Raw genomic sequence first — 27,557 nt, forward strand, 5'->3', positions numbered from 1 at the left:
ACCAATGGGTGGTGCTATAGAAGGGATCCCTGCATTAATATCTACATGATACAAGACTTGGAATCAGAAAGACCTGGATTCAAATTCTACCTTAGACACTTGCTGTGTGACCCTGGGTAAATCACTTAACCTCTCTGTGTCAGTTTCCTTCAGTATAAAATGGAGATAACAGCTCCTACCTCCCCGAATTGCTATGAGAATTGAATGAAATAATGTGTGCAAAACTTTTTGCAAACTTCAGTCACTAAATAAATGCAAGTTATTGTTACTGGATGGGAGGCTGGTCAAATCCATGCTAATGTGGTCAGTGGATTTATGCTCATTTAAACAAATAATTCTGACCCCCCTGAAAGTTCACGGGGCAGGGATGGGGTGGGATTTTACATAGATGAGACTTGGATATCTCCTGCAATCGTCCACTCATTCGTTTAAAAAGCACTCATCCTTAAGAAATGACAAGCTGGGAAATTTTTTTAAAACATTGAAAGACTGCCATTAAATTATGAAGAATGAAATGAGCAGGACCAAAAGAACATTATCTACAGCTACAGAAATATTGTTTGAAGAATGACTTCTGTGTGTCCACCTCCAGAGAAAGAGCTGATGAATAGAAACAAGCACAACACAGTTTTATGTAGACATACATCTTTTTGTCAAATGATGCCTTCTCTGCTGGGGGAGAGGAAGGAGAAGAGAGAGAGAGAGAGAGAGAGAGAGAGAGAGAGAGAGAGAGAGAGAGAGAGAGAGAGAGAGAGAGAGAGAGAGAGAGACAGAGACAGAGAGAGAGAGACAGAGAGAGAGACAGAGAGAGAGACAGAGAGACGGAGAGACGGAGAGACGGAGAGACAGAGAGACAGAGACAGAGAGAGACAGAGACAGAGAGAGACAGAGACAGAGACAGAGAGACAGAGACAGAGACAGAGAGAGACAGAGTGTTACCTAGACATTTTAATGTAACAAACAAACAAATAAATTTTTAAAGGCATTTATCAAATGCCTGCTATGGGCTAAGGGCTTCAGATACAAAAATCAAACAGTCCTCATTCTCAAGGAATGCTAATATTATAGTGGGGGAAAAAAACATCTGCCCTGATGTTAAGTATATGTCCCTATAATAGGCAGATCTCTCCAGGACACTCTAGTTAAGGCCAAATACTTCTGCTCTCTGACTCACAGAATCTCAGCTCTTGCCCATTCATGGTAGGGTAGCTTTATTACACACTTTTTGGTACTGAAACCAAAGAGGACCAAAATGGCATCACTGGCGGCATCTTTTGACTAGAGCATGAATTGGATTTGTGGGAGGAGAAGCCGTGGAAGTCATCAGCTTCCCTCTCTCTTCTAGAGCTGTCAAAGTTCAGCGGCAAGACAAAAGGCAAGACTCCTGACGAGACAGCGGATGACCCTGGCCTCTATGAGGTACCACCAAGCTCCTGGTGCTCCACAGAATCTGATTTTGCTGCCTCCCTGTCTGGTGGAATAAATCGTTCTCATCCTCCCATTCCTCTGGGGAACGTCTTCGCATGCCTTCACTCCCTGACAGGTTTGAGCCCCGTCCGTCACCCTCAGTTTCACCCATCTGCCCAGATGGTTTTACTGGGGTGTGGATGCTACTTGTGCTACAGCTTCTTGGAGCCACGGGTGGATGAGCAGCCCTGAAAGGGGCTTGGCAAGCCCTCCCACCAGAAGTACTAGTTTTCCCTGAATTCCCAACAATACACGTGCACGCTAGCTACGGACACAAACAGCCCTGGAAGGATAGGTAGATCTGAAACATCCAACTGGCCACCTCTCATCACTCTCACTCAAGCTGAAAAGGCTATCCTGTGGGGAAGCTTTGAATGGGCACCGAGGGAGGGACCAGAGCTTGGGTTATTCGTTCAACAGACCTCTATCCAATGCCTCAGAAGTGCGAAGGCATCGGGAGAGCGACAGAGGCATCAAACGCAGCCAGCAACCTTAGAGTTTCGATGGGGAGACAAGGCTGGTCCACATGAAAAGAGAGATGACAATCCAGGGCAGGCCAGGAGAGATGCCAGAAGAGTAGTAGAGGCAGTCAGTTCAGAGGAGGGCGAGACTACTGCAGACTTGGGGGTGGGTGAGTTGGGGTGGCAGGAAGTTGTTTAGGGAAGAAACAGCTGGAACTTGAACTGAGACTGGCTATCAGTGGGTTATTGTTGTATTTATACTTTGAACATCAAAGAGGCATCCCTTCTTCGTTTCATTTGGTTTGTTGTTTCCAGCGTTTCAAAGGCAAGCCAATATGTTGCCAGTATCTGTACAATATGTAGCTATTGACAGAAGGAGCACAAAAGAACCCAGACAGCCAAGTGTAGGTTGGATAAAACCAGTTTTTCTGAATCTGATTCAGAGCCATTTTTTGATGCTAAAAGGTGGCATTATGACTCAGCGAGGACTTTGCATCCTTTTGTTTTTCTTTTCCTGGGTGGCTTTGCCAAGGACCTCATGGATATCATTATTTTCTGATTACTGTTATTAGACACATTCTTTTGGAGGTAAAATGGTACTTTGTTTCATCTCCCAACCAAGAGGCCTAGTTTTCAGTTGCTGCTTTCTTATCTCTCTATTTGAAATCCCCCAAACCACTTCCCTCTGCAGTGCTCCCTTCCTGAAGCCCACCAACACGTTGCTTCCTTTCATTCGGGCTGTTGATAGAAAGACAACCCTGAAGCACCACTAGGGGGGATAGAATTGGGAAACAGAATTTGGAACTATGATGGAATCTTCCCATTTTTCTCTAACTAAGGGGTTCTTAATGGGTTAAAAGGAGTCCATGAACTTGCTATTTTAAAATAAAATTACTGTTTTAATATAATTAATTTCCTTTATAATCCTAATCATCCAAGTGGCTCAGTGGATCAAATGTGAGATCTCAGGCACTTCCTAGTTTTAGGACCCTGGACAAGTCATTTAACTCCCATTCTACCATTTCTTTACCTCTCTTTTGCCTTGGAATCAATACACAGCATTAATTCTAAAACAAAAGCTTTAAAAAATCCTAATCACTTTATTGCATGCACTCTGAGAAGGGGTCTATAGACGTCACCAAAAGAGGTCTGTGACCAAAAAGGATTAAGAACTTATGCTCTCCTTATAGGCTGGATCCAGTTCTGAGAGTCAGAAGACCTGAGTGAATTTCTCTACCATTTATTTTTGCCTATGTAAACTTCCTAGGGCACGTGACCTCTTTAGGCTTCATCTATCAAGTGACAAATATTGGACTAGGTAATCTCGAAGGTCTCTTCATGCTCAATGATCCCATGATCTAAGGAGAATAGAAAGACTTGTCTTCTCTGTGACAAGGGTAACAGGAAAAACTCAACTGGGGCACCTTCCATGGAGTGGGGCTTTGACTAGGTAGGAAAGGACACATGCGAGAGCCCCTTGCTTATGGATAAGCACAACCAGTGGTTTCCGGTTGGTCTTCACGTGTCCCCACAAACAGAGTACTGGCCTAAAAGAAATGGGTCTGGAAGAGGTGCTGATGAGTGGAGTGTGTAGAACCGACCTCTCCTCGGAGGAATAGGAGTGTGAGAGGGGAACTATGTTGTCATCCTCCCCCACCAGGGCTTACAGATTACCCTCACATTCCTTCCAGCTCATTCCTGTTCATGACAGTTAGGTCTAGACTCATCCTCCACTCCCAATGCAATGAATTCTCCTGACGGTGTTCTTTAGGCTTGGTGGAAAATGACTGGGCCTAGAAGATCAATGACTGATTACATTGATTGAAACTTTCATTATATGAAACTCTAGTGAGAATACTCCTTCTATTGATACAGATCAACTCCCTATTTGGTAGTGTTATAGAATCTTTCTTGGGGCATTCAGAGGTTGACCTGTCCAAAGTCACCCAGTCAATATAAAAATAATAATAATAGCAATTATGATTATAAGAATGATAATTTAAAAAATAACCAACATTTATATAGTGTTTTAAGGTTTGCAAAGCATTTTGCATATGTTATGGCATTTAAACATCACATACATGAGATAAATGCTATTATTTTCCCATATTATGGATGAGGAAACCAAAGCCAAGAGAGGTCAAGCATGGAAGAATATAAATTCAGGTTTTCTTGGATCGAAGTCTAATGCCCTATCCACCACAGCAGTGATGTCAAAGTCAAATAGAAACAGGGCCACTAAATGTAAAAGAAAATTCCTGCTGGCAAATTTGACTTAAATGATCACATATTAATACTGTGGTTGTTCACTTGTTTCCCTTGTATTCTACTCTTCATGACCTCATTAGGAGTTTCCTTGGGGAAAATACTAGAGTGGTTTGCCATTTATTTTTCCAGATCATTTTACAGATGAGTAAACTGAGGCAAGCAGGGTTGAGGGACAGCTAATAAGTGTCTGATGTCAGATTTGAACTCAGGTCTTCCTGACTCTAAACCTTAAACTTTATCCACCTTGCTGCCTATGTATATTAACTCTATACTCAATTATATTTTTATTTATTTTGTTAAATATTTCCCAAATACATTTTAATATGGTTCTCTGAAATGTTATGGGCCACATAGTCTCTGGGCTGCAAGTTCGACATCTCTGCTCCATACCATCCATGCCTCATAGGTAACAGAGGTGAGATTTGAATCAAAGTCTCTGATTCTAAGCCAGGCTCTCTATCCATTAGTTCTTACTTCCTGTTTAATCCTCTGAAGAAAGTTGGAAATACTTACCAGAAAGTCAGGCTCGAGGATCATTTTGTGATCCTTACAATAGATTTTACTCAACACCATGGACACCAACCTAGAACCTGAGCTTGTTCTACCACTATGGCCATAATGACTGCAATAATTTCTATTACTTGACGATTTACAGGTTAACTAAGTGCTATCCTCAGCCCCACCCTGTGATATGATAGGTAGCTCAAGTGCCTCATTGTCAGACCAGGAAACAAAAGCACCAAGTGGGGAAATGACCATCTCATGGTCACACAACTAACAAATTGCAGGGCCAGAATTAGAACCCAAGTCCTGTGATTATAGTGCCATCTAGTCCAACCCACAATGATATTCTTAAACAACCAGTTTTTTTTTTTAATCCAACTATGGAAGGTATTCTCAGAGTATCTTTTAAAAAATTGGGAAGAATGATAATGATGATAATGACAGATAATATTTAAATGCACCTAAAGATTTATAATACATTTTAGAAATCTTATATCATCCCAGCCATCTCCTGCTCAATGGCCCTCCCTTGAGGGATCAAGAGAAATCCTGATGATGACATGTTCAGGGAAGACTAACACTTCTGGTTGGAGGGCTTGCTGAGCCCTTTTCAGGGTTACTCATCCACCTTCGGTGTCCATTTCTCACTCAACTCTCACCTGTGACTCTAAGAAATTGTAGTATGCCCAGGGGCCAGACCTTGGTAAAACCATCTCAACAGTTGGGCTGAGCCAGGTCGAGGTTAACTGACAAACTTCAAACCCATTGGTGAAATAGGGGGTGCCTACTTAAGGCACGTAGAGACTTCGCCTGGTGGAATGGGCAGCTGAGAACAATTTGTTGTAACAGCCTAGTGTTGGAGGTGGCTGAAGCAGGTGCTGTGAAGTGCTTAGATCCCAGTCAAGACATCAAAGAAGTAGTCAAGGTTATCCATTACATCCTGGGCCATTACCGTCATCTTGACTTTTATCTTGCCAGTGGACTTGGATGAGTCTGGGAGGGAGGGAGGGAGAAAGAGAGAGAGAGAGAGAGAGAGAGAGAGAGAGAGAGAGAGAGAGAGAGAGAGAGAGAGAGAGAGAGAGAGAGAGAGAGAGAGAGAGAGAGAGAGAGAGAGAGAGATTGAGAATTAGGCTGAGGATTTTTTTTTACAACTCTGACAAATCCAATTCACAGGCAAAATCAAGATATCATCCCATTATGCCATTTAACCTCTTCAGAAAAAAATGAAGGACATATAATCACCCTAACTAAGAATGAGCCATATGGAGAATACTCCAGGTCCTTTCTAGTCATGGGATCCTGGGATTTCATGTAGTTTTAAAAAAGTTGTTATACTAGAATAGTAGAGATGGGAGAGACGTCAGAGATTGACTAATTTAATTCTTCCTTATTATAGATGAGAAAACTGACACCCAGTGAGATGGTATAACTGCCCAAGGATCACATGGCCAGTTCTAGACAGAGCGCTGGCCTCTACCTCTCCAGACTTATAGTCCAGAGTTCCTTCCCCTATACAAGAGAATTGTATTTGCACACATTCCTCTCTGGAGAGAGCTCATAAGCAGGTGAAGAGGCACTATCTAAGAAAGCTTATGAATGCTTCCCAAACTATGAAATTTGGTTTGGTGCTGCTGGCAAAAGCTCTGTTCCAGACCTAAGGCTGAAGTATTTATTTACGTAAATAAATTTTTCCTTTAGGAAAAGGGCCAGGTGTTCTGATGTGTGAACAGGTAACCAAATTAAATGTCTCTCATGACAGCAGTTGCCATTCTTCTTATGCCAGGTGCTACTTTGCTGATTCAGATCATTCCCTCTTGCAATGAGTCTATTATTCTTGGTCTCACCTTTGCCAGGGGTTGAAGTTCAAAGACAGATAGTCCACTTTGCTTTGGCTGGAAGCTGGATGACTCCTTCCCCCCAGAGAACAGTTCAGACTGATTTTCCAGTGGCTCAGCTATGGCCTAAAGAGAGGGTAAAGATGAAAATGAAACTCAATTTTTTTCTCCTCTCCTCTTCAGAGAGGCAGCCAGAGAGTGCTGGTCCTACAATCAGGAAGATTCATCTCTCCAAGTTCAAATTTGGTGTCAGATACTTATTAGCTATATGACCATGGGAAAGTCATTTAATCATGGTTGTCTCAGTTTCCTTATCTGTAAAATGAACTGGAAAAGAAAGTGGCAAATCACTCAGCCAAGAAAACCAAAAAGTAAGATCCCAAAGAGTCAGACATGAGCAAAATGACTGAACAATAGCCGCAAACATCTTCAGAAAAATGTGAGTGCCCTATGGTGAGTGAGCAGAATACTCTTCTCAGGGGTGTTCTGAATAAGTGTGGTTCCATCCCTAAGGACTCTGGAGTCAAGGGGCCTCTGTTTGAATCCTGGTTCTATGTGACCTCGAACAAGTCGTTTCAACTCATCTCTAAAACAAAAGGGTTAGACTAGAGAATCTCTGGGGTCACTTCTAGCTCTAACTCTATGAGCCTATGGGGAATGACTGAACAATGTGGTAAATGATGGAGATGGAATACTATTGTGCTATAAAAAATGATAAATTGATGGAATTCTATAGGAACTGGAAAGACCTACATAAACTGATGCACAGTGAAATAAGCAGAACCAGGAAAACATTATACACAGAAACTGTAACATTATAGGGCAAACAAATATAATTGACTTTTCTACCAATAGCAATGCAATGATCCAGGACAGTTCTGAGGTGCTTATGAGAAAGAAGAATGCTATCCACATCCAGAGAAAGAACTGTGGGAGTAGAAACGCAGAAAGAAAGCCTATGATTTATTACTTTTTTAAATGGGTATAGGATTTAGGGTTTTCGTTCATAAAGGATTACTTTTTTACAAAAATGAATTCTATGGAAATGGGTTTGAGTGATTATATATGTGTGTGTGTGTGTGTGTGTGTGTGTGTGTGTGTGTATAACTCAATGGAATTTCTTGTCAACTCCAGGAAGGGGGAGGGAGAAAAAATGAAGGAAGGGGGAGGGATGAGGGGAGGGAGAAAAGATGAATCATGTAACCATAGGAAAAATGTAAAAATAAAAAATAATAATCTATAATCCTAAAACCCTATATAAGTACATAGAAATGGTTACACATTGTCAGTCCCATGATTCACCTACACTAGTGATGATGAACCTTTTAGAGAACACATGCCATGCCCCCACACCTTGTGCTATGCCCCACCCACCCACCCCAGACTGAGTGTCAAGCCGCTGCCCTGTCTCCTTACAAGGTAGGGAGAAAACACTCTCATTGGGCTGCTGAGCAGAGGAAAGAGTGAAGTAAAAAAATGTCCTTGGGTTTAGAGTTTGGGTTAGAAATGAATTTAGGGTTAGGGTTAAGGAGGGGAATGACCTGAGAGCTCTGCTTCCCTCCCTAGCTTTGCAGCCTGTGACCTGCCCACCTTATCCTAGACAGGGGATGGAGGAAGCACTCCCATTGGGCTGCTGGGCAGAGGGGCAGGTCATGTGAGAAATGTCCTCAGGCCCATTGGAGAGGGGGAAGGAGGCAACTTGACCTAAGTCCCTCAGCCTCTCTAGTAATGAATTCTGGCAGGTGATGGGCTCTGTGTGCCTTTTCTGGAATGAATGCCATAGGTTTGCCATCACAGACCTAGACCAATGTTCTATTATACTTAGAGAACCCTAGCACCCCCCCTCAAAAGGACTAATTGTGCCAGGCATTAAAACAAGTACTTTAAAAATATTATCTCATTGTATCTTCATGAAACCATCAGAAGATAGTGCCATTATTATCTCCATTTTACATTTGAAGAAACTGATGCATACACTGGTAAAGTGACTTGGTCAGGGTAACACAACTAGATAGCTTGTTAAGTGTCCAAGTCAGATTTGAACTCAGGTCTTCCAGTGCTCTATCCACTCTATCACCCTCATGTCTTTAGGTATGGGACAAGGGCAGGCAGATGAGGTAGGAAGCATAATTAAACTATTTAATAACGGAACCTTGAAAGTTAAGCTAACTTCTCTCAGCATTTATGACTCTGTCACTCATAAATGTATGCAAACTTCTTTGAAAATCCATTCATATTTCCTGTCTAGTCTACTGTTAGGGAAATTAGTTCCATTAGTTTATTATATGCTGTGTGCTGACTTTTTTGTCCTAAATTTAGTTTATTCAAGTTTCAAATATGTCTTTTTACCCAGCTACTCACTTAAGTCTCTTTTAGGATTTGCCCAAAAAGCCTACCCTCATTTCAGCTCTTCTCCATTGTTCTTCTGGATTTTTACAGATTTCTATCATGAAGACAGAAGCAGAGGCAGCTAGGTGGCATATCTAGCCTCGATACTTACTAGCTATGTGACCCTGCACAAGACACTTCTTCCTGTTTGCCTCAGTTTCCTCAACTATAAAATGGGCTAAGTAAAGAAATGGCAGACTACTCCAGTATCATATCTCTGCCAAGAAAACCCCAAATGGGATCACAAAGAATTGAACTCAACTGAACAAGAACTCCAAATCACAAAGTCAGAATGAAATGCAATAGTGAACATAGGGCAGGGCTAGGAGCCAGGAAGACCAATATGAAAGTTGTGTCTCATACTGTCTGTGTGATCCTGGACAAGTCCCTGAATGCCTCAGCACCCCCAAGATAATTGACTAAGACTATAAATTACAGACAAATTATTCATCTTCCTCAGTAGAGGGAGTTCACCATGTGATGAAATCACTGGAATGGACCAAAAGAGGCAATCACTCAGAGAAGAATAGAACTGCAAGGGAATTTTGAGCTCATCTTTGGATTACACAGGAGGAAACTAAGGTTCAGGGCCTGAAGTTATATCCTCAGTCACACAAGCATTAAATTTAAAAATTTTTGTTCAAACAAAACCAATGCAACCAAGATTAGAAGAGGAAAAAACAAACTGGGGGTGGGGGGTGGGGGTTTTATAGCAGGTATCTGACAAAAGCCTCGTTTCCCAGATATATAGAGAGAACTGAATTAAATATATAAGAAATCAAGGCATTTCCCTATTGATAAATGGTCAAAGGATATGAACAGCCAGTTCTTAGATGAATAAATTAAAATTATCTTTAATCAGATGAAAAATTGCTCCAAATCACTATTAATTAGAGAAATGCAAACTAAAAGAACTTTGAGGTACCACCTTACACCCATCAGACTGGCTAATGTGCCAAAAAGGGAAAATGACTAATGATGGAGGGAATATAAAAAAAATGGGACACTAATACACTAATCTTGATGGAGCTATGAACTGATAACTATTCTAGAGAAGAATTTGGAACCATGCCCAAAGGGCCATAAAACTGCATCTACTAGGTCTGCATCCCAAAGAGATCAAATATAGAGGGAAAAAACTATTTTACAAAAATACTTATAGCAAAGAACTGGAAATTGAAAGGATGCCCATCAATTGAGGAATGGCTGACTAAGTTGTGGTACAGGGTTGTAACAGAATACTATTGTGCCAAAAGAAATGCCAGACAAGATGATCACCAAAAAAATGTGGAAAGACTTCTACGAAGTGCTGCAAAGTGAAGTGAACAGAATGAGGAGAATGTTGAACATAACAATAACAAGAGTATATAATGATCAACTGTGAAGGACTTAATTATTATCAGCAAGGCAAGGATCCAGTACAACTCTAAGGGACTAATGACAAAAAAAGGTGATTATCCATCACCCAAAAAGGAACTGATGGAATCTGAATGCAGATGGAAGTTGCATTCTTTACTTTCTTTTTCCTTCTTGAAATTTTCTCTACTGTAAGCGATATGTTTCTCGTTTTACAATAAGATGAATATTAAGCATTTGTAATATTACCCTGCAGTGCTGGAAAGGTGAGAGGGATAAGGGGGAAGGAGAGAACATGGACCAGAAAAATGATTATTAAAAATTGTATCCACGTGTAATTTTTAAAAATCACGTGAGCAGCAAGTCTGGTAGGTGGTCTTCTGGAAACAAATGGAATGCTATTAGTCCAACCCTCTCAAAACCTTTCCCTTTCTAGGCTGAAAAGCTCCAATCTTTTTAGTTGTTTGTCCTTCATTTCAAAGAAAACCAATGACATTGTTAGGTAATGTCTTAACTTGATGGTGAATTAGATTTAAATAGGGCAGAAATTCTTTAGACTCACTCTTTTTTGCTCATCAGAGTCAAAAGTAAGGACCACTGGTGATGGTTTGGGATGCAGTGGATAACCTGGTCTTGTTCTACGTTTGACCAACTTCTAAGCACTCCCCAGTGCCTGCTTCAGCCACCTTCATGGCCACTGGAGTAAATTGTTCTCGCCAGTCCATTCCACTAAGGGAAGGCTTCCCATGCTTGGGATAGACACCCCTCTCATTCACTAAAGAGTTTGAGGCTTGTGATTTACTCTCAACCTGGTTTAGCCCCTCTGCCATAATGGTTTTACTGGAGTGTATCTGGTGTGCAGCTTCTTCAAGCCACAGATGAGAGCTAGCCACCAAAGGTGGATGAACAGCCCTGAAAAGGCTCAGCAAGCTACCACAGCAGAGAATACCCTGTGTGCAGCTAGGTGGCATATATCCTCATTGCCATCCTTCTGATCATTGCAGTTCTTTTTCTATAGACATTTTCAAGCTTCCTGTTACCTTAGGTTCACAGAATCATAGATTTAAAGCTGGGAGAGACGACGGAGGTTGGCTAATCCAGCTACCTCATTTCACAGATGAAGGACCAATGCTGGAAAAGTTATATGACTTGCCTAAGGTCACACAGGTATTATGTGCCAGAGGTAAGACTTGGACCCAAGTCATCTAACTCCAAAACCAATATGTTCTTTCTACCTTTGGCCTGAATTGCACCATAAACGTTCAACGTAAAAACTACACCACTGTTTTACAGAAGGGATTCTGGTCATGCTTTCTATTTACTAGCATGATGAGAATGTGGATGGCAGGTAAGGTCTAGATCTGTGCTTTCAAGTTTTCTCTGGAGGTATTTTAAAAGTTGCATCACACACACACACAGAGGAAGTCAGTTTCAACTTTCCTCTCCCTTGCCATCCTTCTTCCAATCATTCTGTTAGCTACTTTGCCCTGAGGGAAGTTTACAGCTTCAGGGGACCAGAATTACTTTTTTTTTTTTAATTCTTCCCTCCCTGTTTCTTAGGTGAGAAGCTACTGTGTGCTCAGTAAGACAGTAAGTAAAACCAAGGCTGTGGGATCTGACTAGCCTGGACCTTGAAGACCTTCAGTTGGAAAGAAGGATCAGCAAAACACAAAGGTGTTTCCCCTTCTTTCCTCTTCACGTTCAGAAAGCCAGTGATGGCTTGATTATCTTTCCCATGGTCTATTGTAGACTAATTTCTGTCTTCTGATAATAGTTCTGTTTAGAATAATTAAAAGACATCCAGATTAAATTTCAGAAATGCACAAGATTCTGGTGTTAAATGAGGTGCTCCACCCCAAGGGGATCCACAAATAGTTAATCAATCAGGAAATCTGCAGACAACAAACACTGTAATCAATCAGCCGAGGAGTAGTTATTGATCACCTATTATGTGGCCAGCATGGAGCCTATGAGGGTGCTCTCTTATGAGCTATTAGAGACGGGCTGGTGGGTCATCACAGTCATAGTGAGATAAAAGTCGAATGAATCAAGAAGGCAGCACCCACATGTACCAGGCACCATGTTAAGCACTGGGCATTCAGAGACAGGTAAAAACAATCCCTGCCCTCAAGGAGCTCCCAGTCTAATTGGAAGTGAGAGGAACAGCCTTCAAACAACTATGTGCAAACAAGACATAGCTGGAATAAAGTAGGGATAGTCTCAGAGTTAACATCCTAGCATTAAGGTGGATTGGTAAAAGCTTTTTTCAGAGGGAGGGATTTTATCTGAGACTTTAAGGAAGCCAAGGAAATTAGGACATGAGGAAGGGAAGTGGTCCAGGTACTGTATACAGCCAGTGAAAATGGCTGGAGTAGGGGCAGCTAGGTGGCTCAATGGATTGAGAGCCAAGCCTACAGATGGGGAGTCCTGAGTTCAAATTCAACCTCAGACACTGACTAGCTGGGTAACCCTGGGCAAGTCTCATTAAACCCCATTACCTAGCCCTTACCACCTTTCTGCCTTGGAGCCAATACACAGTATTAATTCTAAGATGAAAGGTAAGGATTTTTTTTTTAAAGAAAGAAAATGCTAGAGTTAGAAGGGGTTTTTAGTGCAAGGGAAATCTAGGAGGCCAGTGGCATTGACTTGCAAAGTACTACAGGGCTGGGATTTAAGAAAAGAAAGGGGTGAGGAATAGAGGAAAGCAATGGAGTAAAATGTAAGATTAGAAAGATAGAAAGGCTTTAAAAGACAAACAGAAACTGTTCTAGAAATTATTTTCATCAATGACTGCAATCCCAAGAGACTGACATTGACCCAGAGATAAATATGTTGGTACCCAAGGACAGTCAACCATGGGACATTGCAGGGCTATGGTTCCTGGGAGCATTGGGCCCTATGCAAATTTGCTTCTTCACCATATACAAAGAAAATACTCTTCCATAATTTCTGCCATAGCTAGGAAGTGAGTGACAAGAATCACCAGCACCAGGAATCCCTGGTGCTGCTTTATACAGCTTCAGCCTTATGGCTCCCAAGTGGAGACCATGACTGATCTGTGGGCATCTCATCACAACTGTGAAGAGAGGGAAGTTGTTTACAACCTGCCATATCTTAGCCCAAGGGCTTCTCTACTGGAGACAGCAGGCAGCTTTTATAGCTCTAAGCCACTAACACAGCTAACAGTTGAAAAGGATAAAAAGAGAAGTATAGGACAGAGTCCCTTCCCTTGAGGAGCTTACAATCCATTTAGGGAGACCAGTAACACATGAAAAGTTAAATAGCGAGATAAGAGATACCATAAAGCACTACATGATTAATTGCCAGATGGTTAGCATGAAGCAGAAGGGCGAGAATTTCAGAGGAGAGAGAGACTTCTATGAGCACTAAAAAGGTCAGGAAAAGCATGAGAGAGTCATAGATTTAGTGCAACCCCCTAATTTACCAAATGAGGAATTTGAAGTCCCAAGAGGTTAAATGACCTACTCAGGTGACACAAGGAGTCAAGTGGCCTAGAAGGATAGATTTACAGGTCCTCTGATTCCAAATCCAATGCTTTTCTCAGCGTGGCACTCTACTTCTCATCTGTGTCATAGTGTCAAAATTTCAGAATTGCACAATTCAGTAGAGTTGAACTGAAAAAGGAAACTAGAGACGAGGAAGCCCAATTCATTTGTTTTACCAATAAGGACTTTGAGTTTTAGAGAAGTAAAGGACGTGCTCTTATTCAGTCGCAAATTAGTAGTAGGACTGGGATTGAAATTCATGTCTCCTGACTTCTAGTCCTGATTCTTGCCTTTGTGGTACCATATTGACAGCTGGACTTAGAACACAAGAACATGGGATTACAGGTCTGGAGCTGGAGCTTCAGAAATCCTTTAACAGAAGTCTTCTCATTTTATAGCTCATGAAGCTGAAGCCCATAAGTGTTAACACGTGTATTAACCAAAATCATACAAGTAGTAAGTAGCCAAGTAAGGACTTGAACTCAGGTTCTCTGACTCTAAATCCGATGATCCTTCCAGATAATATATACAGTCAGGCCATCATGGATATTTGCACTAATGAATCAAAGCAAGGATAAAAATAATTCAAACCCTACCAAAATTATAATTTCCTTAGAATCCATCATATGCATGCATCACTTATCTAATTGTGTCTTACTTAAAATAATATAGGAGTAGAGAGGTGGCACAGTGGATTACCTGCAGCACTTCCTCCATATCCTTTGTGGAGTTAAAATGGAACACATTGTACTTCTCCTTGGTATTCACACAGGCCTGGGTGGCATGGGGTCCATCACAGGGGCATCAGCCTTCCCAGTTTAGCCCTGGGGCTTAGCACAGACTTGAAAAACCAATCAAACCAATTGACCAGCTCTGCAGAACCAAGATGAAGCAAACCAGATACCAAGGGAACTAGAATGTGTGTGTGTGTCTCCTATGCAGTCATGCATGAAACTGACCTTGTCTTCCCTCTTTGTCCTATTGCCCCTCTGTGCTTCTCCCTGTCCTTCTGAATTTCTTGTCATTTCTGATGCCCCATGGTGTTCAGGAATTGTTTTATGTATATTTATCATGCAGAAAAGGTAGTAACCAACCCAGGCTGGACTATATCTATGGATATATATGTGGGGATTATCTGCATTAAAGAGTAAAAATTGTAATCACTTTAGAATTCAGCATATGTATGTATGTGTAGTAAAGCTTAACTTTTCCAATTGTGTCTTGCTTACAATCAAACAGGAGTAGCTAAGTGGCATTAATATATAGAGTACCAGACCTGGAATCAGTAAGACTAGAGTTCTGATCTGGCCTCAGAAACTCACTAGCTGTGTGTCCTTGGGCAAGTCCCTTAACTCTGTTTGCCTCAGTTTCCTTATCTGTAAAATTAGGAGGAGAAGGAAATGGCAAATGGCTTCAGTATCTTTGCCAAGAAAATTTCCCCAAATGGAATCATGAAGACTGAAAAAATGACTGAACAACAACAAATACAGTAATACAATAAAATAAAGATTCAGGAAAGGGTTCATTGACTAAGTCATAAAAAATAGATAGAATTTGGATAGGTAGAAGGGAGGGAACAACTATGTCAAGAGTGAGAGGTGGCATTCATAAGGCTGTGAAGGCACTTTAAAGGAATAGATAGGGAGGACCAGGTAATAGCATTCCCTCTTTCTTCCCTTGGCATGTCAAAGAATCATAGAATGATAGTGCTGCAAGGAGCCTTGGGGATCTGCTATTCCAAACCCTCTACCTCCAGAAAAAGACTAGAACTGGGCTAGAAATGTTAACTCACTCTCCCCACATCACAAGGCTAGTGAGGAGAGCACTGACTCTTTATGCCAGGGCAATGCTTTCTCCATTCTACCTCAGAATAAGATCTCTGTTGTTATATAAAGACAGCAGTGATGTGTTTATGGGAGTGCAATTGGAGGTGCTTGGTTTGATTCAGAGCACTCCAACAAAAGAAATCTGGATTTGAATTCTAGCATTCAATATTGTAGAGCCACATGGACAATAAATTCTTGTTGACTGCCTGACATAGCTTTTCTCATCCAGGGCATTCATTAGGCTCTGGGACCGTGAGCATAACAGAGCTGGATCCACCATTATGGCAATCCTTTTGGTTTCTTTAGCTATCAACCAATGACCCCCAAAGTAGTTGACCTGGAAGTTATTAGATTATTGTGGTTGTTGAGCTGAAAAAGAGAATAAATGTTGGCAGAGCCATAACTAGGGCAGGGTGAATGGGGCTTTGCCCCAAGGCACTGAAATTTAGAGAGTAGGAACATTTAAAATAATGATTTTAAAAGATTGTACATTTTTTTAAAGAATCTGTTGCATTTACATTTTGATGGCATTTTCTCTCCTTAGCATCACAGGAATAACTTGAGTTTAGCACCTAGTTAGCAAGAATAATAAGCTAAAATAGGACATTAACAGATGGCCTCCCTTCCTTCCCTTGCAACCTCATTCACTCACATCAGGTGAGCTTCTCCCCAGGGAAATCCTCTCAAATTCCCCCTAAGCATTGGCTTCCCCGGCAGTCTTCTGTTGTCACAGGGTGGGGTCTATCACTCTTCCCCTGTACTGTGTTCCAAGATCTTCCCCTCAATTGAAATAGTATTCATTAACTTATATTATTTTCACCTCATGAATTGCAAAGTTCGTTTAAGGGTGCATCTTGTGTGACCAGCCCCTGGCACTAAAATTGCTAGTTACAGCTCTGATTATTGGTATTATGAAACTTACAAACACCCCAATGAACCCTTTGTCAATCCCTCAAATTACGCAAAGAAAATGAAGAAGAAGTGGAATGTTACAGGTGCCTAACACCTTCTAATGAAAGAGTCAACTGGGGTGTATGGAGTTACTGGCCTACATTGACCATCTATACTGAGCTACATTGATTTGGTGGGTTGTTTTTGCTTCCTAAGCTTGTTTCTATGTGTGGTGCCACATACTAGAACACAAGACAGGAGCCATTGTGACCCTACTACTCCCTTTCTGGTTATTGCCACTCCTTAGTTCTACCTGTCAGCAACTCAAACTCTCCATGACCCATCTTGGTTTTTAGGTGGCATCACCTCTTCTCTCTAAAATAGACCACTCTTTATCAGCAAGGAAAGCAAGCTCTTTCTTCCACTCCTGCTCCCCTAAAATAATAGCATAGAAAGATGGATGTTCCACTGGGATGCAGAGGAATAACAAGCAATTTTGAGACCCACAATAAGTAATACAGAATATGCCCTGGGGCAAGCAGCAGGAAAGGTGTCCTCAAGCCAACCCTTTAAGACAAACTAAGTTGAGATGAGGCAAGGACCCATCGAGGAGAGGCTTTAGACTTTATGATGTAAGTTTCCTTGGGAGAGAAACCCTAGGATATTAACACATAGAAAGGATGCAGCAAGCTCATCTAGAGAGTCCACCACCAGGGATGGGAGAGTAGGACCCTGAACCATCTTGCTATTGTTAAAAGTTGGATTCTTGTGGAAATATGTTTTGCATGGTCACAATACATAATCTAGATCAAATTGCTTACTATCTCAAGGAGGAGGAATGGAAGGGAGAGAATTTGAAATTCAAACTTTTAGGAGATGAATATTAACAATTGTTTTTTCATGTAATTGGGGAAAAAACAAAATATTATGTTGAATTTTTAAAGTTGTATTCTTAAAGTTATGGTTCTCATTTGGCATCTGACTTCCTTCCTTCAAGGAGCACATAGAGGATATATCTCAGTGCCCACCTCAGTGCTTTCCTGGCTGATAAGGAGTGGTCTACTTTAGAGAGAAGAGGTGATACCACCTAAAAACCAAGATGGTCACCAAGAGTTTGCATTGCCGACAGTCCAGTTGCCAATATACACACCTTCTCTCTTCCCAACCTTCCTCCCAGGGGACCATGACTTCTAACTGCCAGGATCCTTCCTTCTCTGTGCCTTACTTCTTCCTTCTAGCACAGGAATCCAAGTCCAACTAAATTCACTTGTTCCTCCAAATAGAATGCCAGCCTTTGGATCCTCCCACAAGCTCTTCTGCCCTTGGCCTTACTGCCCTGAGCTCATTGGTAGGAATACAGTAACACATCACCCAAACTTCACCTTCCTCAGGCCACCGCATCATTGTTGAGGTAGGAAAGACTCATCTAGATTTCAGTGGCTAAAACATATCATTTATATGATATGATATACAATATAATATAGCTCATTACATTATCTAGTATATTGTATCTATTATAGTCTCTGTCCCCCAGTTTTCTCATTTGTGAAGTGGAGAGTTGGATTTGATGGCCCCTAAGTTGATTTCCTATTATGCTAATCATATTGTAGTTTATTTATTATATTAGATCACATGATATATTATCTGCTAACATCCCTCTCCTATATAATAATAGTGGTATTAAGACATATCACCATCCCAAGTCACTGATGATATTTCCTACAATTACTGTTGCAAGAAGAGAAAATAAAAGTCTGATGTTTGATGGGAGTTTTTATGTTTCTCATTAGTCTTTTTAGAAGGGCTCAGTATGTTTTCTTGGTTCCAATTACCCGTACCTTTCTTCTTTTGGGGATTAGTAACTATTCAACTCACCCAAAACATAGAACACTATAACTAAAATGTTCACTCTTTTCCCAACAGGGTGCTTAGGTTTTGACCGAGTAATCAAACTTTGTAAGAAGTTTCTCTGAGATGTTTACTCTGCCAAGTCATGGGAATAGAAAGTATTTTGTTCTATTATGCATGTCTGCTTGCTGAAAGAAAAGGAAAAAATTTCTGTAAACATAGAGGGTTCAGGATGACCATCTTTTTATTATTATATCTTTTGATAAATAGCATTCCTGACAGCACCTGCCACTAAAAATCACTAATAATAACAAAATACCAATTTTGTACTTGAAAATTTGGAGAATTCTTTTCTTGCTCAAGCTCATTTAATCCTCACAGCAATCTCACAAGATAAATACTAATATCTTCCTGTTGAAGATCGGAAACTAAGACTCGGAGACAGTAAATGATTAACTGGAGTCACACAATTAGTGTCTGAAAAGGAATTCAAATTCAGGTGTTCCTAAATCCAAATCCTAAAGTCTGTCCCCTTTGCTTTCCTGACAAAAAATTCTTTTTATGATAGAACATGGGAATTCAAAATAGTATTCCAAATTCCAGTTCTCTCCACAGAGAGTTGCTGAGAATTTTAATACCCTAGGCAATGTGTTATGTTAAACTTATGCAGCCACCTCTAAATTATCTGTGCAAATGTCGTCAGAAACAGCGTGGAGAAGTAAAATCCACATATAATTTAAAACCTCAGGATAATCATTACTTTTAGCTTCCTCCTCACCAATCTTTACCCTGAACTAATAATAAGTAATTTACTGTTGCAACCAGTCATGTTTGAGCTCTTCCCCCCATCTCATCCCTTGTCCACCCTCTGATGGAGCCAAAGATAATCATAGGTAATTATAAAGTCATAGCTATAACCATGCTGTACTGGAGAAAGAGTTGGTCTTAGAGTTAAGAAGGTATAGGTTAAATCCCTATATCTGAAACATACTACCTATGTGACCATAGGTAAGTCCTTTAGGCATTCAGTGCCTTAGCAACTCTCTAAAGTGTTAAGTTAGAAAATCATTGCTTCTTTCTATCAGGGGAGAGAGTTTTCACACTAGAATTTCCCTAACTTGATGAAGTCACAGCTCCCCTCACCAAGAAAGGGAGAACTAAAAGATAACTAGCCCAGGGGTTTTTAACCTGGGATTCATGAAATTTGGTTTGGTTTTTTTTTTAGAGAGAAAGAGACAGACAGACAGGCAGACAGACACAGAGATAGAGAAAGACAGACAGACAGACAGAGACAGAGATAGACAGACAGAGACAGAGAATGAAATAGTGAGATAGATTGATTATGAATGATATATAGATAGATGGGTAGTGAGATAGATGACATAGAGAACTTGATAAACTAAATTTCAATATAATTTGTTTCCTTTGTAACCCCCCCTTTTTTTTTTGCCTTAAAAAACATGATTCTGAAAAGTTTCTACAGGCTTCCCCAGATTGCCAAAGGGTTCTCTGAAACAACCAAAAAAGATGACAGAACCACTAATCTAGTTCAACTCCCTCATTTTACAAAGGAGGAAAATAAAGGCCAGAGAACTTAAGTGTCCAAGATCATGCCAGAAGCAATAATAACGTGGAGTAGCGAGGAAAATGAAAGGGAAACCAAAGGCCTAGATAATCAGTAGCTAAGTAAAGGAGAGCCTAACTCTATTAGCACACTATGATTTCTGGCACATGGGCATTGCCAACTTTCTTTTGGACTTTCATTCCAGGATGTACTGTAGGTCTGTGTGTACATGGAACCTAAATAATCAGTCAACTCAGTGAAAAATTCAATTTTGTTGGAAACATCAAGTCAGACTGATTGCTTGGCATGATTGGAACAAAATAACTAATTGATTCGACAGACGGTTTTACTTTCCACCTGATTTGGCAGAGCATCAACAGCTACATTTCCCTCTCTCCTTGGCTTCCCCAACTCCTGGATCAGTGTTGGATCAAAATACTAGGGCTAGAGGTAAAATTCAATTCTAGTCAAAATCTTCAAATGGTGGGGGGGAAAGTTTCCAAACCACGGCCCATGGCTCATTTATTCTGATAGAATAAGAGAACTTGGACATCCCCTTTTGTCCTTTATGGTTATGCGACTTAAGTGTGTGTGCTGAGGGTACCCACAGTCATTTGCTTAGAATCCTTGTCTTAGAGTAAGAGATTCCAGATTGGCTTACCTATTCCAATTCCAATTCCAATTCTCACTTGATCTGTAATCATTACCAAAGTTGGAAAAAGAGAGAAGGGAAGGGAAGGGAAGGGAAGGGAAGGGAAGGGAAGGGAAGGGAAGGGAAGGGAAGGGAAGGGAAGGGAAGGGAAGGGAAGGGAAGGGAAGGGAAGGGAAGGGAAGGGAAGGGAAGGGAAGGGAAGGGAAGGGAAGAGAGGAAGGGAAGGGAAGGGAAGGGAAGGGAAGGGAAGGGAAGGGAAGAGAGGAAGGGAAGGGAAGGGAAGGGAAGGGGAAGGGGAAGGGGAAGGGGAAGGGGAAAAGGGAGGGGAAGGGGGAAGGGGGAGGGGGAGGGGAGGGGAGGGAAGAGGGAGAGGGAAGAGGGAGAGGGAAGGGAAGGGGATGCAAGGGGAGGAGAGGGAAAAGAAGAGAAGGAAAGGGAAGAGGAAGGCAAGAGGAGGGAAGGGGAGGGAAGGAAATGGGAGGGGAGGGGGAAGGGAGGGGAGAATAAAGGATAAAAGGTGGGAAAACACAGGGCAAGTAGTCCAATTTGGTTAATAAGTTCCAGGTCACTCCCTTTGGAAAATGACCTGTACCAGGTATTAAAGCCAAAAATTCACTTGGCAATAGGTCCTGGAAAAACATGGTCTGAGTAAGGGAGCAACAGATCTCAAACTAAGAGAGAATCCACACAAAGTAGGATCAATAGAACAATTAGTAAAGAGAATAGTGGGGCTTTGATTAATGACAATTTCTTCTTGCAAAGAAGCAAACAGCTAGCTACACTCTTCCATTTGCCTTCTCCTACTCCACTGAAAGCAATGCAGCTGTGGACTTAGAGAGCTTTAAATTATGAGCTCTTTCATCCAGATATTGTTACTCAAGTCTTATTTGCATTTCCACAGTGGAATTCTGGGATACCCTGGGGTTCAATTTTCATAGATAGGGCTGGAAAGAATTTAAAGTTATCTCCAAGCTCCCTAGATAGCAGAATCAGGGTCATTTACATTATAACGTCCTGAGATGTCCCTCTTTGGAAGTGTTGAAGGCCAAGAATGTTACTCTATCTGCCTCTGTGGATGGCAGAAACCAAATAAAAATGTGATTTTGTGTGATGGTGTATCATCTAGCTACCTAGCAATCTTAGAGTGTCTCTGAATAGCTTCCTTTGGAGAATAATTTTTTTAAGCATTCAGGGATATATTTTCGTGTCTATGTATGAGATAGGCTGGAGAGAATGAGTGACTTTTGCCCAACAAACATGGAATGAAACCTAGGATCAAGATGACAAAACTTCAATAAACAACTTAGCTACCTAGGATTTTTGCCCATTGCAACTTCTTTCATGCCACACCTTAGTGAGGAGTATAGCACTGCTCAGCTATAGGGAACAAAGTGTGATGGCAATTGCCTAAGTCATCACCTTCCTGCCAGTGGTGCCTGCCCTCGATGATGGTGGGGTTGGAAGCATGTGAACTGGATAATCAGTTCATGGGTTACACCAGAGAGAATGAGTCCTGTGGAACCAATCTCTGGAGGGAAGCCAATGTAGATGATGGATTAGAATTGCTCTGCTTGGCCCCAGGGGACAGAACTGAGAGCAATGGATAGAAGTTGCAAAAAGGCAGGTTTCTATTCTATACAAGGAAAATCATGTTACTAATTAATAGAATAGACAAGTTGACCTCTGAAATTTTTTCCATTTCTAAGGTTCTATGATCCCATTGTTCTTTGTACCTAGACAAAAATAAGAGTAGTGACAGTGTTCACCAAACAACAATCACGAACAACAGAAGTCAGTCAATCGATAATAAAAGCTTCTTCTTGTTCTTCTTTTTTTGTTCTTCTTCTTCTGATCCCTACTGCCTCCAATGTTGAGTCCCATAGCAAAATGTCTGTGTGTGGATTGATAGTTTACCACATGCTATTCATTTAAAGTTGTTCCTCCTTCATTTTTTGAAGAGGACCAATGGCATAATGGATGATATCTTGGCTTGTGCATAAATTGGATTTAAGTGAGGCATAGTTGCATAAAGTCGTCAGTCTCACTCTCTTCCAGAGTCATCCAAGCCCAGTGGCAAGACAAAAGTCAAGACGATTGGTGATGGCTCAGAATGCGGAAATGACTTTTGGGATCCTCAATGTCTGACCAAGCTCTAAGTACCCCCTTGCAAATGCTTCAGCCACTTCATGATCATTGAAACAACTTGTTGTCATCCTCCAACTTCTCTGGAAGAAGTCTTCACATGCTTGGGCAGACATCTCCCTAATTTACCAATGGATGTTAGTCACCTTCATCATGGTTTAGTCCCTCTATGGAGATGGTTTAACCGAGGTGCAGCCACTGTGCATGCTACAGCTTCTTGGAGCCACAGGTGACAATTGAGTGCCAGGTAGATGAGCCAAGGGTAGGCAGCAGCCCTGAAGAGGGCTTAGCAAGCCTTCTCACCAGAGGTGCCAATCCTCCTTGAACAGTGGTGGAAGGTCATAAGTCAAGGCTCAGGGGTGATTATCACCTTTGGGGGGGGGGATGCATCCTCCTGAAGAGGATAGAAACTCCAGACCCCTCGTAGCATCCTGAAGCAAGTCTCTGTTTTTCCAATAATACAGACCTGAAGAGACCTTCGAGCTCATCTAGATCTCCTACCCCATTTTCCAGTTTTCCTGGCATAGTGGAAAGAGCATTGTCTCTGGGAGTCAGAGCATCTGGAATTGAATTCTGTTTCTGCAACGTATTTCCTATGTAATTTGGAGTAAGTCACTTAAACACCCAGAACCACTAAACCTAGAAAATTGGAAGATTAGAATAGGTCTATTATTAGAAGTTATTATTATTCTAATTCTATATAATATATATTCTAATTCTATATAATATATATAATTCTACATAATAATTCTAATAAAAATTATTATTCTAATTATTCAATTAGAAGTACTGTCCAGCTCCTCCCTCTCTCTCTCAATAAATAAATAAATTAATTAATTAAAAAAAATATATATATATATATAATCTCATGGCTCTCTCCTTTGAAACAACCCTCTGAACCCTCTGATTTCACAGCCCTTTAGTCCTGGGAATTGCCTGTCATCTGGTTCTATTGTCACTTCCAAAGATGCCATGGCCATTCCTCCTTTTAGTCCCTCTGCTACAGCGGCTGCTGAGGAGGTGAAAGGAAGCTGGGAGAGGGTCATTGTCTGACTCTACTCCCGTTACAAGGACCACTGCTTCACCCCAGCTCTGGTGGCCTGCCAGCAGCCCTGGGAGAAGATTAAGTGCCCCTCCTGGAGTGGGGCCACACCCTTCTACTCCAGGGGCTCCCCAGACCCTCCAATTGATCTTGATCTCCCTCCCAGGAGACCCAGAGAGCACATATGCAAATTCAACAAAACCAGCCTGGATTAGCTCGTGGGCAGAAGCTAAGAAATGGATGTTCTTTCCAGATCCTCCTCATCATGCCCAATCTGTCAGGACTGGGAGAGGGAAATCATTTACTCTGGGAAGAAACCCTGCCTGTGTTACTCAGAACTCATTTGCATCGAGTTAATGATTCACACACTGGAGGGACCTTGGGCTCCCTCCCAAACTCGGGGGAGGGGCAAGGAACTTCCTTTCACCCCATTTTTCTCCAGCAGGACCATGAGTCATGAACATGGGATCAGGAAACACTTGACCCACTGACACTCCCCCCCAGGGGGCTGGCCCAGGAATGGGCCACACCAACCACCATGGCAGGTGATAGAGCAGCAAGGACACTGGCAGGCCTGGGGAAAGAGCAGCAAACGTAGATGGAGGCAGAAGCCAGAACCTGAACAGGCAGAGGGCCAGGGCACTGGGTGGGGTGAAGCAAAACAAAGGCCTGGCCAGCAAGCCTGTTTAATTATTCATCTCCAGAGAATGAATGACAGTCTCTTCCATAGAGGGGTGGAGGGCTGAGAAGTGGGGAGCAGGGACAGGCTTCCTTGGAGTCGTTCACTCAAATATCGGGCATCCTTGGCTTGGCATTCCTTGCCACATGTTTCTGGTCTGGGAGCTGAGAAACTGGCCTCGTGACCAATTCCCAGCCCCCAGCTCCCAGCTCCATCCTCTGTGGCCTCAGTGCCTCTTCCTTTAGCTAGGGTTAGGGGCGTGGATCATCCTTCCCAACAGCCAGAACAGATGTAGGAGAGGAAGTTACAGAACTCCAGGGACCCAAAAAAGCAAAATCAATTCTGGCTGATCTTTTCTTTTTTCTTTTTCCTTTCTTTCCACCACTTCCCTCTCCTCCTTTCCGTGTCCATCAAAGGGACTGGGTTAAGTCATTGGAAGTGAACCAGAATTAGTGGGGGGCTGTCCCTGCGTATCACTGGACTTGGGGGTTTTGCTTCCACACACAGACCGGGATTCCGGGGGGGGGAGGGGGGCGGGCCTGCTGGATCCTAGTGTATTTGAATGAACAAGACACTTAACAATGGCCTTGCCACAAAAGAAATCTGGTAATGAGATCAGGAGAGAGCAGGCTGAATTGTTCCCGAGTCTTTGTCCGGAGTTCGGTATTAATCTCCACTGCTCTATTTCACAATCATTGTTTTTAATAGAATAGATTAGATTTCCATCAGCACAAAATGCCACAGTCAATAATTAACAAGGCAGATGCAGGCTCCTCTCACCCAATCACACATACCTGCCTGCGCCCATTGGGCTGACAGTTGGCCAGGGCATGATGGGAGGTAGACTGGGCCATACCACACGCCACTGAGATTAGCCCGAGAAAAGGGTGTTCCGGGGACAATTCGAGAGGAATAAGAAGTAGTGACACAGAAAGAGGGGGCCCGCTGGGCTGCAGTGGAAACCCAAATGGCAGGGGTCGTGGAAGGCCGGTGAGAATTAGGAAAGTAAAAACTTTACGGGAATTAAAAAAAGGAGCGGGCAATGGCAGCTGCCAAAGCAGCACTTCGAACGGCAGAACCTCAAGCACAGCAGGAAAACTAGTTGTTGGGACTCGAGCTCTTTTGTGGGCTCGGATTTTTACAAGAAGCCGATTTCCCCCCAAATGTTATTGACTTGGTCTAGAGAAGATAAAATACAGTGGACTTCCCCCTATCCCAGATGCTCAGTTATCCCAAACACCTGCCTGCGGTAATTACAGGGCTTCCGAGGAAAACGGCAGAAAGAAATCTGTTCGCATATTTTCCTCCCACTGTGCTTGGCTCATTTGAATTATAATGTATTACAGTCCATAGTATGAAATTTTGTGCCTTGAATAATGAATTCCCTCTGAGCTCGGTACCTGCATTCCTCTTTGGTGTCCATTGAAAATTGCATGTTCGACATCCCAGTGTTAAACTGAGGATGATTTCAAAGTCCTGGAATCATGTGATGTTAAACACCCCAATGGCAGCGTTTCTCCGCTCCTCTCCACACCTGCGGAACGCATCCAGCCCTTCCTTGGCTCCCAATATCCCTTGCGTGGCGCCGAGAGCGTTGGACCCCGACGCAGGGAGACCAGAGCCTCAGTCTGGTCTCAGAGGGCGCCCGCCACGCGATGGCCTCTCTGTCTCAGTTTCCTCATCTCTGAAATGATGACACAATTATTCCCCGTGTTGTTGTGGGGATGAGATGCCATATTTACAAAAGTGCTTTGCAAACCTTAAACCATTCTATAAATGCTGTTATTGTTATCGTTAATGTGTCACTGAATGGATTAGGAGAGAGTTCTGTATCTCCCACAAACGACACAAGTAGAATGCAGCGATACAAACACGGTATCTTGCTTTCGAAGCCAGACTAATACTTTGGCGGGTGTACTAAATGAATGTGTTCTACTACTTTCAAACAGTTTTAACATCTGCTGCCTTCTTTTATATTCACAACCACCTCACGAGGGAAGGAAAGCCCGATAGTACTATCCAAATGTCACAAGTGGAAAACCTGGGGAAGAAAGAAAGAGGAAAAGACCCGGCCAAGATCACGACAGGTGTATGTAGCAAAAAATTCACAGAATAAATAGCGTCTCTTGACTCTTTTCCCATTCTTTCATAGTTCACAGGACTATGCAGAGCTATGGGTATATATCTTATTTATTGTTTGCTCTTTGTTTAGAGGAGGATCGATGGGGAGACGCTGGGTGGCTCAATGGATTGAGAGCCAGGTCTAGAGACACAAGGTCCTGGGTTCAAATCTGGCCTCAGACATTTTCCCCAGTGGTATGACCCTGGGCAAGTCACTTAACCCCCATTATCTAGCCCTTACCACTCTTGCTTTGGAGCCAATACCCCGTATTGACTCCAAGGCAGAAGGTAAGAGTTTTAAAAATCAACAAAAAAGAAGAGGATCAATGATATCACAGGGGCATCTGGAGCAGAGGTACTCAAAGTCATCTTCCAGTTGAACAAGTCCAGTAGCAAGACAAAATTTAGGGCAACTGGTGATGACTCAGGATGCAGCAAATAGCCTTGGTGTCCTCAATGTCTGACCAAGTTCTAAGCTCTCCTTCAGCCATCTTCATGCCTGTTGGAACGGATTGTGCTCATCCTTGTGACAAGGAAATCACTTTAAAAGACTGATATATATTAATTTAAGGTCGCCAAGGAATTCAGCTATGTAATTCCTAAATGAAAACTCAAATCAGCAGTCAACCTTTTATGGAGTTTTTAATTACAAACAGGAGGAAGAAAGGTATGAGAGAGAGAGAGAGAGAGAGAGAGAGAGAGAGAGAGAGAGAGAGAGAGAGAGGGTGGGGGGGGGGAGAGAAGGGAATAGGGCTTAAATACCCCCTCTGTTTAGGCTGGGCCAAAAGGCCCAAGCCCTTAGATAGCTGAGGCAAAGAAGAGATCAGTCCCTATCACTCACATGACCAAAATGGAGAAACAGTCTCAGGGGCCTCCACCTCCAGCCTCCTTCAGAGCAAACTTCTCAGAGCACAACCTCTCAGAGCAAAATCTCTCCAACTCCCCCAGTCCTCAGACCCCACTATCTTTAAGGACACCATCTAAGTTCCCTCCCCTCAGTTCTCACA

At 42.2% G+C, this 27,557-nt stretch overlaps 1 long non-coding RNA gene across 2 annotated transcripts in view; it reads right to left on the bottom strand.

Annotated features, from left to right (window-relative positions):
- LOC103103548 (uncharacterized) overlaps positions 1 to 25,991 on the bottom strand; it is a 76,013-nt gene extending 50,022 nt beyond the window's left edge. Inside the window, exons 1-3 of one of the 2 annotated variants that reach the window (XR_463787.3) lie at positions 25,830 to 25,991; positions 6,545 to 6,661; positions 5,046 to 5,693 (exon numbers count right to left, since the gene is read on the bottom strand). This is a non-coding gene — a long non-coding RNA (uncharacterized LOC103103548). Of the gene's footprint in view, positions 1 to 5,045; positions 5,694 to 6,544; positions 6,662 to 25,829 lie in introns of those variants that run through there. The other variant, XR_008917945.1, reaches the window with a different exon arrangement.
- Positions 25,992 to 27,557: the final 1,566 nt, after the last annotated feature.

Source organism: Monodelphis domestica, chromosome 3 (assembly GCF_027887165.1).
Source record: "Monodelphis domestica isolate mMonDom1 chromosome 3, mMonDom1.pri, whole genome shotgun sequence".
Classification (NCBI taxonomy): Eukaryota; Metazoa; Chordata; class Mammalia; order Didelphimorphia; family Didelphidae; genus Monodelphis; species Monodelphis domestica.